Source organism: Acomys minous (genome assembly GCF_964271855.1).
Source record: "Acomys minous genome assembly, chromosome: 6".
Lineage (NCBI taxonomy): Eukaryota > Metazoa > Chordata > Mammalia > Rodentia > Muridae > Acomys > Acomys minous.
The window spans coordinates 80,333,162-80,346,995 of NC_140487.1; the positions used below are offsets into that span (position 1 = coordinate 80,333,162).

General features: G+C 43.8%; 1 pseudogene across 1 annotated transcript in view; it reads left to right on the forward strand.

The window, feature by feature from the left end:
* The window catches only part of LOC311599842 (DNA-directed RNA polymerase II subunit GRINL1A-like), a 30,675-nt pseudogene extending 19,058 nt beyond the window's left edge, over positions 1-11,617 (forward strand). Inside the window, exon 2 of the transcript XR_014783638.1 lies at positions 11,543-11,617. The product of XR_014783638.1 is annotated as a DNA-directed RNA polymerase II subunit GRINL1A-like (transcript). The remainder of the gene's footprint in view (positions 1-11,542) is intronic.
* The last annotated feature ends 2,217 nt before the right edge of the window (positions 11,618-13,834 follow it).

Below are 13,834 nucleotides of genomic sequence, written 5' to 3' on the forward strand. Positions count from 1 at the left end.
CATCTGTGGGGAAATGAGTAGATGGAATTTTCAGAGTTTCTACTCTGTTTATAGTAGTTACGATGGTCTCATTCTTGCCAGTATTCCTTGAAGCGTGGTGAAGAGTTGGCCTGTCAGAGTGCCAGGGTCATGCTGTGCATCCAAATGGAGCCAGCGCTGCTTGGAAAGTCCAGCAGCACTCACTCTTCTTTGGTGTTTACTAGCCCTCCAATACATTAAGTCATGGGTGGTCTCCCCCTTAGTCTCACTATCACAATGTAATTTTCTAACCCTAGCAGGTTTGAAAACCCACTGTGCTAACAACAGATGAAACACATCTTGTAGATATGTCATGAGCTTGCCCTTTGGAGGGCACGAACCATCTCTGTTTAATTCATTGTTGAGTATTTATCCTGCTTCAGAGAGTAAGTAAGAGTAGGTAGGTAGTACTCTGTAGATTTGCTGGGAAATCGAGTGAATTTTGAACTAGTTGCTTAATAGAAGTGAGGTCTTTGTTGGCATCTACTGAAGTGGGGTAGAAAGGCGTGTCTGTTCCTTAAAATTATTTATGTGAAAGTGTTTCAAGATTGGAAAGAAATATCCACATGGAAATTTCTGTTATAAAGCTATTGAGTCTAATCCTTTGACTTGAAAGGCAACATTGAGTCCATTCGTGTGTGTCACTGAAAATGATTTCTGGAACACTGTCACTGACTGTCAACCCCGTATGTCCACATGAACCCCGTTATTGGATAACTCTTGTTCAGTGTGACCTGAGAGGCCAGTCTAGAACAAACAGCAGCACAACGATGTAAGATCTTGTGAGGAATGAAGAACCTCAGATTCTGATCAGTACCTCAAGCAAAATTCATGTTTAATAGGACTGTACGCACATTACAATTTGAAAAGTATTGCTTCAGATGAGTTTTTAAAACGCACACTCACTGAATAGCCCATTCTTTGTAATATTTGGTCCATTAGCTCAATTTTGACTCTTGTAGCTTTAATCCTAAATTACTTTTTTATTGCATGTGAGATCTATTCAGAGACTTGCAATTAGGATCCAAATGTTTCCGTGTCTGGATTCCTCTGAGATTTGAGACTAGGAACCCTTCCTGCCCTGAGCTTGCCAGCAGTACCCTTGGTCTGTGAGATAATTTCAACACAAATACCAGGCATGTGAGGTGTTTGAGAAAGGAGCCACTGGCTGTGCCTCCCTTTTTCCTCAGGTTGGGTGGACTAGGAACAGGAAAGAAGATTCTGGGCTAAATGTTTGTGCATCCAAGCCCCAGAACAAACCGACAGGATGAGAGCACTTGTCTTGTCTTTCAGGATTATCTTCTGCAGATGCTGGCTTTCCCCTAACATTTTCGTCCTCCCAGGCATAGCTTTTCAAACTCAGTCTTTTAGCTTTTAAATAAAAACGCACTATTTATCCAACAGCCTCTTATACAATACAATTAGAATATAGATTTTTTTTGAGATAAAGGGGAAACTCTTCTTTGTTTTTGCATTTCAACCTAATTAGCACATAATATGCTCTTAAAAATGGTTTTGAGTACGTAGATGAATTAATGAATGAAATGATGTGATTATAAAAATTTCTAGTCATATTTTAAAAACATAGCAGTGTGCCTCTGTCCCTTACCCAGTGTGGCATAAAGAAGTAGGCAGGATATATCATATGCCGTCCAACCACTGTGGAGTTATTAATTCTAATTCAGACTTTGTATCTGATGATCTGAACCTAGGTATAACAGACGAGAATATGGTTCTTGCTGTTATGGCTGTGTTCAGAAGGCCAAAATAACCCCTACTAAGTCAATTTAGCTAACTGATATGGTGGCATTTGCTTCATGACATTTTTAGAGTTTTTCCATTGGGGTGGGGGGGCTTTCCCAGGCTAGGAAGGCCTTCCTGACTCAATACATTTCCACTTCCTTCCTTCCCATCATTCCACTAATGCAGTAGAAACCATATCCATTGGCAGCAACCGCCTTTTCTCTATAACCATGACCAAGGCTGCGGAAGGGAGAGATGAACACAGAGTGCGTGGATAACACAGTGATCCCGGATGGCGATGGGACGCATGGCATTTTCTGGTATTGGATATAATAATAGGTAGAGACAGAGAGGAAGGAGAAAACAGACTGGCCCTTTTGCCATGGCAACAATAAGTGCATTTATTACACAAACAGAAGAAGGAAATGCATTTATTTGGTCCCCGTGCTTTTCTTTCCTAATCCTCTCCCAGTTTTATTTTAGTTTAGACTCTCCAAAGGGCAGCCAGTTACCTCACAATGACATCAATGGATCCTCTAATGCCCAAGTTATGCAGGTATATGCTGACTTTATGTTTTATTATCTAAGTATAAATACATAAAGTTTTCTTTAAAAGCTCACTGAAGAATAGCCTGAGTCTTATTTTTGCCAGGCACAAAGAGATGACCCCTTTCAAAGTTTGTCTTTATCTGAAGGCAATCTGCTTACAAGCAGGAATCAAAGCACAGCCTTTTTTTCTGTTTCAGTGTCGTTAGAAAACTGCCTGGTTTGTTCATGTGTGTCTCAAGAGTAAATGGTCATGGCCACATCTTGGATGAAGAAGCACTGTGTGGTCCTAGTGCACATTTGAGCAGCAGCCTCATCTCCACCTACCTCGAGGGGCACTCATCTTTAGCATGATGCTGTGCTTCTGATTTCCTCTGGTCTGCTGCAAAGGGGGAGGCTATCAAACATTTATGAATCAAACATTTTACTTTAAGGAGGCAGGAAAGATGAGGGAATTAGACAGCAAGCTCACCAGAACACTGCTGTGTTTTCATTCACTTCTCTTTTGGGGAGTCAACAAACTGAAGAAAACAACAACAAAAACAACAACAACAGCAGCAGCAAACTCCTTGAGGCCCATTCCACACATGCAGCAGGACCTGTGAAATAGTTTGGCCTAAGCTGATGAGACAGGAACCTAAAATAGATCTGGTCAATGGGGACAAATCTCCACTCTCTGTTTCACTGTGGGGCTAGGGGTGGAAGCCAAGGTCTTGTGCACCTAAAACAGGTGCTCTGATCTGGAGTTCCACACTCCACATTTACCGTCTCTGAGACTCAGTTTCCACCACAACCAGAATGCATTTTACCACAGAGAAGGATTGTTAGCCTAGGCGCCGAGCATGGAGGAAGCGTGGCATATTGGGGAGGTGGGTTTGACACTAGGAACCCAAGCATAATTACCTCTGAGTGTGAGCGTTTTTGGAGGTAGTGCTGTCAGGGTGGATCCTGACTCTATCTGACCAATGTCCTTAGAAAAAGGAATTTGAACACACAGGGACCTACTCAGGGTCAGACATGTAGAAAGGAGCCCTGCCACCCCAGCAAGAGCTTCCATCCTCTGGCAAAAGACAGGCCATGGGAGAGGCAAAAAGGACCAGTGCCTCCATCTTGACTTCCAGCTTTCAAAACTTGGAGAAAATAAACTTTGAGTGTTTGGTCTACCCAGCCCTAGCAGATGGATAGAATGATTTTTAGAGAGATTTAACTGGCTAACCATTAGCATGGTTTAGATACTGTACCGAGCCTGGGATAAGGCTTCATGATGGAGCGGATGCTCCAGAAACTAAAGAAAGGCAGCAGCAGTAAGTCAGTAAGACTATGTTGCCCAGGCCTGAGAGCTACAAACAGAAATGCAGCATCTGTCACACGAGCATTCCTATTTTGTGTTCACGAGGGCCTCATTGTGGATGTGACACTTTTGCAAAGTGCTAAGTTAGATAAAGGAGATGGACAGGAACTCGTGGAGCAAGAGGGTATCCCACGTGCAGGGGCTAGCAGGGGGAAACTCCCATCTGGGATTGGCGGTGTGACTGCTCAAGGCATCAATGTGTGGCCAGTGGGGCTGAATTGTGAAAAGATCAGGAAAGAGCAACATTGCAGAAAGGTAGAGTGTTACACTCCGTAGCTTCTGGGGACTAGTTAGCAAAGAAGCCATCCTCAGAGTCCATACAGGGAAGAGCGGGAGATGCTGGGTGAGGGCAACAGAAGGAGGGAAGGAGGAAAGAGAAGAGGGAGGGAGGGAGGGAGACAGAGAATGACAGAACCAAAAGGAGCCAGACACATACACAGAGAGACTGAGAGAGGAGAGAGAGACAGGCACACAGAGAGACAGACAGAAAGAAACAGAGATACACACACACACACACACACACACACAACACACACACACACACACACACACAAAGAGAGAGAGAGAGAGAGAGAGAGAGAGAGAGAGAGAGAGAGAGAGAGAGAGAGAGAGAGAGAGAGAGGTTGGAGCCAGTCTTGAAAGGGCCATAAACCATATGAGTTTATTTATAGTACATTTCAGAAAGGCAAAACTACAGAGAAAACAAATAGATCTCAGTCATTACTGGGACCACGGGTAGGAAGAAGATTGATTGAGTGAAGCACAGAGTGTTTTCTATAAGTGCCCATTTTGCTTGGTGTAATAGTGAGTTCACTCAACACTATGTATGCGTTTGTCCAAGCCATAGGACTTTATTTACAGTTCACAGTGGCCCTTAATATATACAATTAGAAAAACTGCTCAGGAGGATCCCAGAGTAGAATATGGAACATGACAAAAGCAAATTTATTCACATTTTCTAATGTCTTTCAAAGGGACTGGGGAGAAAAGCTGCTGCCCTAAGTAGCTTTGGAAACCAATACCAGGATTATCCATTAGCCCTGTAGTCCAGGTGATAGAGTTTCTTTACATGGGGTGGCAATGAGTAACCTTCAACAGGTGTTTCTTGAAATCAAACAGTTAGGTGCCTGGAACTCTGACAGTTCCATCCCGTATTTCTAGTCACTGATGAAAGAGCACACAGGCGAGTGAGGTGAGATGGCGGGACTGAACCCTGTGGTCTTGGATGAGAGGGGGAAAGGTCAGCGTGGATTTATGCTTACATGACAACAGCGACAAAGGTTAATATATGAAAATAATCTCTCTCTCTCACACACACAGCTTTGTCAGCTGGACGGGTGTAGAAGCAAGGACACACTCAATCTTATTCAGATCTCTCTTTCTAATTCTATTCCAATAAAGGAACCAGATATCATTGGAGAAATGACTCATTCAGTGATACCTGATGTACAAGATGAATGTAGCACAGGTAATTGTGCCACAAAGCAAAGAATTACCTTAAAAATATACCTGCAATGATGGGGTTTGTTTTTTAATGGAAACAAAAGCCAAGTTTTGGAGCCTTTAATGATCCAAAAAGCAGTTGGATATCACTATAGAGCATCATTGACTTATAAGCTACAACAGAAAGTTCATATTTCTGTCTACTGCCATAGATAAATAATTCAATGCATCAGTAAGTGGTAGAAAACATAGACCTCCTGGGCAGGGGAGCTTCAAGGACACAGAGCTGACTCTCTGGTCCCTAAGTGTGGGCAGCACATGCTAATTTCTTCCCAAAGAATAGAGTGTAGAGAGGAGGAAAAGAGTCACTTTAAGAGGTAAAACCCGGGGTTGGGGATTTAGCTCAGTGGTAGAGCACTTGCCTAGCAAGCGCAAGGCCCTGGGTTCGGTCCTCTGCTCCAGAAAAACAAACAAAAAGAGGTAAACCTGTTACTGCTACCTCAGTCATGTGACTAAGGCCAATACTGGCAGGAAGGAGTGATGCTGATGGCATGCTCTCTTGGTGTGATGCGATGATGAAGGAGGCAATGCATTACATCACTGGCCTTTGCTCTCTTGAATCACAGGGCCACAGCCTAATCGTGAGAAAAACACAAGGCCGTAGCTGAGATTGTTTTCATAAGATGAAGACTCTGCCAGACTGTGAGTGCTAGCTAAACCCAGCAAAAAGTTTCATGGGCATTGTGTCATGGTCATGCAGCACCGTAGCCGGGCTCCTGCGGCAAAGGAAAATGTGAATAGTATGTGGAGTCCAGCTAGAAAAAGATTATGTGTTAATATTATTTTAATAATTTGGTCAGTGCATCCTACAAATGTAGGCCGGAAAAGAAACTTAGTTACGGGGCATGAAAATTGTACCCTTTTTTTGTTTGTTTTTGTTTTTTTGAGACAGGGTCTCTCTGTGTGCTAACCTTGGCTGTCCTGGATTTGCTTTGTAGACCAGGCTGGCCTCGAGCTCACAGAGATCCACCTGCCTCTGCCTCCTGAGTGTTGGGATTAAAGGTATGCACCACCACACCTGGCCGAAAATTGCACTTTTTTAAAGATCAGATTTTCTGTAAATTGAAAGCTTCAAGAACAGCAGCAGCAATAATAGTAATCATAATAAATAACAAAGATTCTTGAAAAAATATCCTTCCCAAATTTTACTCCATGCCAGCCAATCCATGTACGTATGTGTGTGGTGACGGGAGCCGGGCACCAGGCTTTTTAAAGCTCCCTGGTACCATCCACACACAGCAGTCTGGAGCTCTCTGGTAAAAGTGGCACTCTGTAACTCATGACAGATGTTCTGAACTGGATGAAGTGCTTGCTGCTGTTTCTATTTTATACCTTTGTGAGGCTGTGGTTTTAATCAGTGAGCTAAATACGAAGTCCTGGAACAAGCTGCCCATTTCAGTACCACTTGACGCCATGCCATTGGAGACTGGGCCATTAACTGAGGACTGTATCGAGTGTAATTATAAACAGCGTTAGATCTTAAAATGTCTCCTGTAACTTTCCTCTACTAAAATGAAAAACAAAAACAAAAACAAAAAAGCAGGGCACAGAAACTGCTCAGTGCGCAAAATGTTTGTTGCACACACATGAGAGCATGGTTCCAATCCTAAGAACCCATGTAAAAGCTGGCCATCATGGCACATGACTGTAAGTGTGCATGCATGTCATATTTTTGTGGGTGTTTGGGGAGGGGGACGAAGATACCAAATATCAACCTCTAGTCTTTATGTACATGGTCACCCTTTATATCAGTGGTTCTTAATCTGTGGGTCATGACCCCTTTGGGATCACATATCAGATATCCTGCATATCAGATATTTATATATATCTGATTATATATTATATATAAAATTATATATAATTCATAGCAGTAGCAAAATTATAGTTGTGAAGTAGCAACAAAAATAGTTTTATGGTTCAGGGTTACCACAACATGAAGAACTGTAGTAAAGGGTCGCAGCACGTTAGGAAGGTTGAGAAACACTGCTCTACACAAACAAATGCAAAAGACAGTCATTTGTATTCAAACCCTTTTCTGTCTAATCCCTATCCCTCCCTCCATTGCCAGAGCTCATCAGCACACTAGCGCAGGGCTCCCTGACTCTCCTTCCTCCCTCTCTCTCTCTCCCCCTCTCTCCCTCCTCTGTCTCTGTCTCTCTCTTTCTCTCCTTCTCTCTCTCTCTCACTCATGTATCTTAATGTCTATTAAATATATATTTATAATTTTCCTACCCCTATATAAGCTCTTTACTAAAATATTTTGAATCTGACACTTTGAAGGTATTGCTTATCTTCAATGACAGAGCATTGGTGGAGGTGATTATCATATAGTTGTTAGCTTCCTATGCTTGCGGTTGACGAGTCCCCTCCCTTCTTTTAAGCTAAGACAATGTCCTACCTACATTCTTGGACTTAAAAGGAAACTTTTTTTTTTAAAGTATGAAATGATGCTATTGGTAGAAAACATTTTTTCTGAATCCTTATTTGGAAAAAAAAAACAAGAGCTGGCAAGTGCAAGGTGGTTCTCCATGCATTTCGAAATGTCATTTTGAAGTCCAGAGCCTGGGAACCATTCATCTAAATGGGAACCCAGCTTGGAATACCACAAGAATCTTACACAACTAGTGACAGTTGCCAGTGATGGTCACAGTAGGCACTTAAGTTCCTGGGGTCCCACGGTTTGCATAACTTTTTGTCCCCTTCTGGTGTGAGGGAAATAGTGTCAGGGGGAAATAGGAGGGGTAAAAAAAAAGTCACAGTGGCTGTTTTCTGTTCCTGTTGCCACAGAAGGCAATGTTACGACATGTGGTGTTTGAGTCTCGAGAGGGCAGGATTGTGTTTCCTTGGAAACTTGATAGGGAAGGGGTAGGGAGGGGCCAAGAGAGTCCTGGGGAGTCCTAACACGCAGGTTGTAGGTGGTTCAATGACACGTGGATATTCTGTGTCAGTAATTAGAAATACTAGGTTCATGGGGGATGGAGAGGATGGCGGCGGAGATGAACTAAAAAGAAATGTCAGGTTCATAAAGCCAGGAGTGTTTGCATCTTCACCATAACCAAGCCTTTGATCTTAGATACTCACTGAAGTTCATTTATAAATGAACCCATCACTTAGCAACACACATATTTACCAGTGTTTTAAGTTTAATGTATTTCATAATGTCAAGTACATCTAATCTATAACTGAAGCAAGAATGTTGACGTAACCTATGATTCGGCGATGCACCAGAACTGGAGGCATGTGTTTATATTAGTCTCCTTGAATTTAAAATCATCCCAAGTTGAGAATGTAACGCCCTTTTTGTTGTGTCAAATCATGCTTAACCTTTATTCTGAAAAGGTATCAACGTTTTAATTTTCACCTGTTTAGAAACAATTCTGTAGGTTTTCATTCTCACCACCTTTTTTCTCTGTGATACAGAAATCGAAGGCAATCTTCTAAAATTCCTATTTTTCTCTTCATGAATGTGTAGAATGGAACTGTAAAAGCTTAGTGATGGGGGCTGAGAAGATGACTCGGAGGTGAAGAGCAGGGTCTGTTCTCCCAAAGGACCAGGGTTCAGCTCCCAGCACCCTCAAACATGTTCTCACGATAATTTATCTGTAACTCCGGTTCCAGAAAATCTGACACCCTCTTTGGGCCCCTGAGGGTACTGTATGCATATGGTGCACTTAGACCACACAGGCAAAACACTCATACACAGAATGTTAAAAAAAATTAAAATAAAAACTTAGTTATAGAGTTTTGTTCTGTAATTATAATCCAAATGCCAATTATCATTCATTTGATGTGAGAGAATCAATAAACTCAAGAATTTCCTTTTGGTTTATATTTTGCTATGGAAACCAAATGATAACAGCTTTTGCTTTTTTTTTTTTTTTTTTAATCCCCCATTACTTTCTCCTCTTACTCTGTGTTGGGAAGCAGTTTTTAGAAAACCCAGGAGTGGCTTCAGTAGATTTTCTACTATGTGAAGGACATTGGTTATAGAGTGAATGATACTCATATCAAGATGCTGGGGAAGGCGTGACAAGGTGCTGCCTGCCGGTCACTAGCCCTGTCGGAGGGCAGAGGCAGGAAGGCTGTGAGTTCTAGGCTGCATAGTAATAATAAGTCTGAAAGCTGAATGGCTGAGATAATTGAGGTCCCCAGTAATTTTAGGGCTTCTAGGGAATACAAATCTGATTTTCCTGCTAGTTGAGCATTGAAATATCCCTGTTTCAAGGAAGTAATAAAACTCACTGCCTTTTAGCTTGCCTGTTATGGTGGGTTGGGTTCTTTCTACAGGGTGTGCATGATAGAAATGTAGCTGGGATTATTGTAAGGGGGGAAAAAAAAGGAAGCAGTGACTGAGGTAACTCAAGAAGCGAAGGAGGAAGTGGCTGATTGGGTTTCTAGAAGGCAGAGCCAATCACCTGGGATGGCATACAGAACCCAGAAGCAGACACATGTCTGGGCCTCATTAGGGTGCCTGTCACCCAGGGTGTCCTGGAGCACGTGCCTCTGTGCACTTCAGAAAGACATCGAGAAAACAAGGACAGTCATTGGTCTCAAGTAACCTTTGGAGTGTGTCCATGTAGATCAACATGGGAAAACACACAGAAGAGGCAGAGGCCAAACTCAACAGATGCCCAAGGATCAGAGTCTTTGCTCATACTGACCCTGTCCTCTTTCCCCTCCCATTGTGCCCTGCCTGGAAGTTAGATGTGAAAACAAAACAAAACAAAAATTAAGAACAGCAACTCTTGAACCATTTTTATCAGTTGGTAGACAGATCTCAATGAAGAGATTAAGTTCAGACACACCAGATGAGGGAAAATGGAGCCACGATATCCGACATTTATTTATGTGGCCTGAAATTCTAATCCTGTGTCTCCCTGCAGGTCCTGCTGCTCGCATGGCAGAAGACCTGGCTGCTGGCAGCTTCAGCCACAGCTCTCAAGCACACACGCAGTTAGACCTTGTACCAGCCACAGATTGCCTCTAGGACCTACACATATGCCAAGATCTGTGTACATTCAAGTTTCCTATACGAAATAGCCAAGTGTTTGCATTGTAACCTAGGTAATTTCTCCGATATACTGTAAATCGCCTGTAGATTAATGAGAATACCTAGTGTAGTTTAGAGTTGTACCATGAAGGCATAATGATGAGGAAATATCAACACTCATTGAAACATGTTTTTTATTCTGCTGTTGGTTGAACCTGGGGATGGGTGTAGGCAAACAGCACTCAGCGGGTCACAGGAAAAGCCTTGGCTTGCCCATCTTAGTATCTCATCCCAGCTCTTGTTTGAAACACCTCTGCCTGAGCTGACCTGTCTCCAATCACTGTCCCATGCTCTCTTCCACCTGGAGTCACAGGCAGAGGTTACTATGACAAGTCCAGCTTGGGTCACATGCCCTGTGGCCTTCCTTTGCAGCCAGGATACTGTACCTGGCAGGCTGACTCGACTGATGGGTTTGGAGTCAAGTAAAAACAGGGTGTGCTTTCTTGGAGCAAAGGAAAGGGAAGAAGAGAGCTGGCTGAGAAAGTTCCTCAGGGCCACACCATGGCCAAGGCAAAAGATAGCTTATCTCTCATCATCCACTAATTCCAAACCAGGGCTCTGGAAACAAACAAACAAACAAACAAACAAACAAGCAAAACACTTAGGCTTTTTGCCATGAATTTGTGCCCTCTGTAGTAGTAGGTACCTGGCAGAGTTGAACTATCGGTCGGTAAATAGGCCTGGTGGGCTCTGCTCTCAAGTCCCATTATACTCCTGCTGAGAACAACACGCTTTGTGCTATGTGAAAATTGGTTTGTAGTGTGTGTATGTTCACATAGATGACCAGGAAAACCAGAAGCATTGCCCACTTTAAGTTCTGTAGGGACATAGATTGAAATGCACTTCCGTGAAAACTGTATTTAGTCGCAGAATTCTGATTTCAGCCCAGTCATGTATTTATAACCCCTTTTAGTTAATGCTTAGGAATAAGTTCCCAATACTTATTATTATAACCTTATTTCTTATTAGATTTCAGGGACAAAGAAATAATAAGCTTGGCTAAGGTAAATTTTGGTGAATTTGTGAATTTTTCTTACACTCTGGTGTTCATTTCTGGCACATCGACAGATGGACAACAAATACAAAGATATATCATGAAGCACTGAGCCAGTTTTAATAAAAAATCATGGAGGAAAAAAATCATGTTCTAGTACTGATATTTAATCTTGGATGAGATAATTTTCATTCTTAATTCAAAATTATAAATAATGGTACTGTGTGTGTGTGTGTTTGTGCCCATGGTGTATGCGCATGCTTGTGATAAGCATGCATGTGTATGAACTGAGGTCAGTGGCAGGTTCACGTGTTCCTTCCTGTCATTTTCTACCTAGATCCTTTGAGGCAGCTGTTTCTCCCTGAACATGGAGCTTTACTGAGAATGGAACCCAGGGCCTCAAGTGTGCAAGGCAAGTAGTCTAATGTTGAGCCAAGCCCCCAACCCCAGCATCTCAACAGTTTTCAGTGGGGCAGGCAGCCAGCGAACTCTAGAAATCCCCTGCCTCTGGCCCCATCAGTGCTAGGGGAGCAGGGGTGTGCTGGACCATGCCTGGCCTATTACATGGGCGCTGGGGTCTGAGTTCTGTTTTTCCTGCGTGTGCAGCAAAGATTCTTAGCCCCTCAGCCATCTCTCCAGCCTGTTGCTATTTAGGGTTTTTTTGTTTTTGCTTTTTTAAATCACAGTGTAAGAAAGGGCTGTGAACCTCTCTGGCAGTTAGATAATATGATTCTTCTGTATCCTTGCCAACAGCATTCCCTACGGGGAGGAATTTAGATTAAATGAGTTATGGATTGGGCAGCAGATGAGAAAACAGACTGAATAGTAACTGGGCTGCCTCAGCCTTTCAGAACCACGCGGATGATTCTACTTCCTAGGGCTCGTTTAATATGGACACACTCCCATATAGCTATTTTCAAATGGCACTTTTGTCTGACTGTGAAATTAACATAGAATCACTGCAGGTAAACTGGAACTCGTTAGAGATCCACCTGCCTGCCTCTGCCTCTGTCTCTGCCTCTATCTATGCCTCTGCTCCTACCCCTGCCCCTGCCCCTGCCCTGTCTCTGCCCCTACCCCTGCCTCTGCCCCTCCCCCCACCCCTGCCTCTACCCCTGCCTCTACCTATGCCTCTGCCCCTGCCTCTGCCTCTGCCCCTACCGCTGCCTCTGCCTCTGCCTCTACCTATGCCTCTACCTATACCTCTGCCCCTGTCTCTGCCCCCACCCCTGCCTCCACCCCTGCCTCTGCCCTTGCCCCTGCCTCTGCCCCTGCACTGCCTCTGCCTCTACCTATGCCTCTGCCACTGCCTCTGCCCCTGCCTCTGCCCCCACCCCTGCCTCTGCCCTTGCCCCTGCCTCTGCCCCTGCACTGCCTCTGCCTCTACCTATGCCTCTGCCACTGCCTCTGCCCCCACCCCTGCCCCCACCCCTGCCTCTGCCCTTGCCCCTGCCTCTGCCCCTGCCCATGCCTCTGCTACTGCCCCCACCCCTGCCTCTACCCCTGCCTCTGCCTCTACCTATGCCTCTGCCCCTGCCTCTGCCCCACCCCTGCCCCCACCCCTGCCTCTGCCCTTGCCCCTGCCTCTGCCCCTGCCTCTGCCCCTGCCCATGCCTCTACCTCTGCCCCTGCACTGCCTCTGCCTCTGCCTCTGGCTCTGCCCCTACCCCTGCCTCTGCCCCTCTCTCTGCCTCTGTCCCTACCCCTGCCCCTGACCTTATCCCTGGCTCTGCCCCGTCTCTGCCTCTGCCTCTGCCCCTGCTTCTGCCCCTGTCTCTACCTCTGCCTCTGCCTCTGTCCCTGCCACTACCCCTACCCTACCTCTATCCCAGCCTCCTAAATGCTGGGATTAAGGTCACTTACCACCACATCTAGCCAGTATTTGTTTTTTTTTTAATATTTATTTTATTTGTGTGTGCATATTAGTATTTGAATTGCATGTGGGTGCCTAAGAAGGCCAGAAGACAGCATTAAGCGTCGCTGAAGCTGGAGTTGAAAGCATTTGAGAGCTACTGTGAGTTCTGGGAACCAAACTCCAGCCCTCTACAAGAAGAGCAAATGCTCTTAAGCACTGATTCATCTCTCTAACCCCTAGTATTTGTTTTTGACAATTTAGGGCTTGACCATAACATAATCATTTGTTCTGAATATATTTGTTGCCCTGTGCTTCTTTTCATGACATGTATTCGCTCAGAAAGCATTTATAGAGCAACAACTTGAGTATGATATATTGTATAGTATATATCACACAGCATATACCATGTACTAGGATATATAATATATATCACACAGCATACACCATATACTAGGATATACAACGAGCAGCAGAGGAGCCGCTCAGTTCTGAGCCTGGAGACAACACTTATTAGAAGATCCTTTGAACACCATTGATTTAAAGAAAAAAAAAATCGCTAGCCTGTAAGTTAGCTCTGCTTGCTTTATTCATAGTAATCTGTTTATCAAATATGCTAGAACTCAAATTTTCCTTATTCTTCAAGTTCCTTCCTAAAATTTCCTTTCCTTTCATTGATTATTAACTATTCTGTTTAACTTATCCTGTTAAAGCCTTCTGAAAAGTGAGTGTGTTTTAAGGACAATGTGTTTAATATGGAAACTTTTACATTATTTC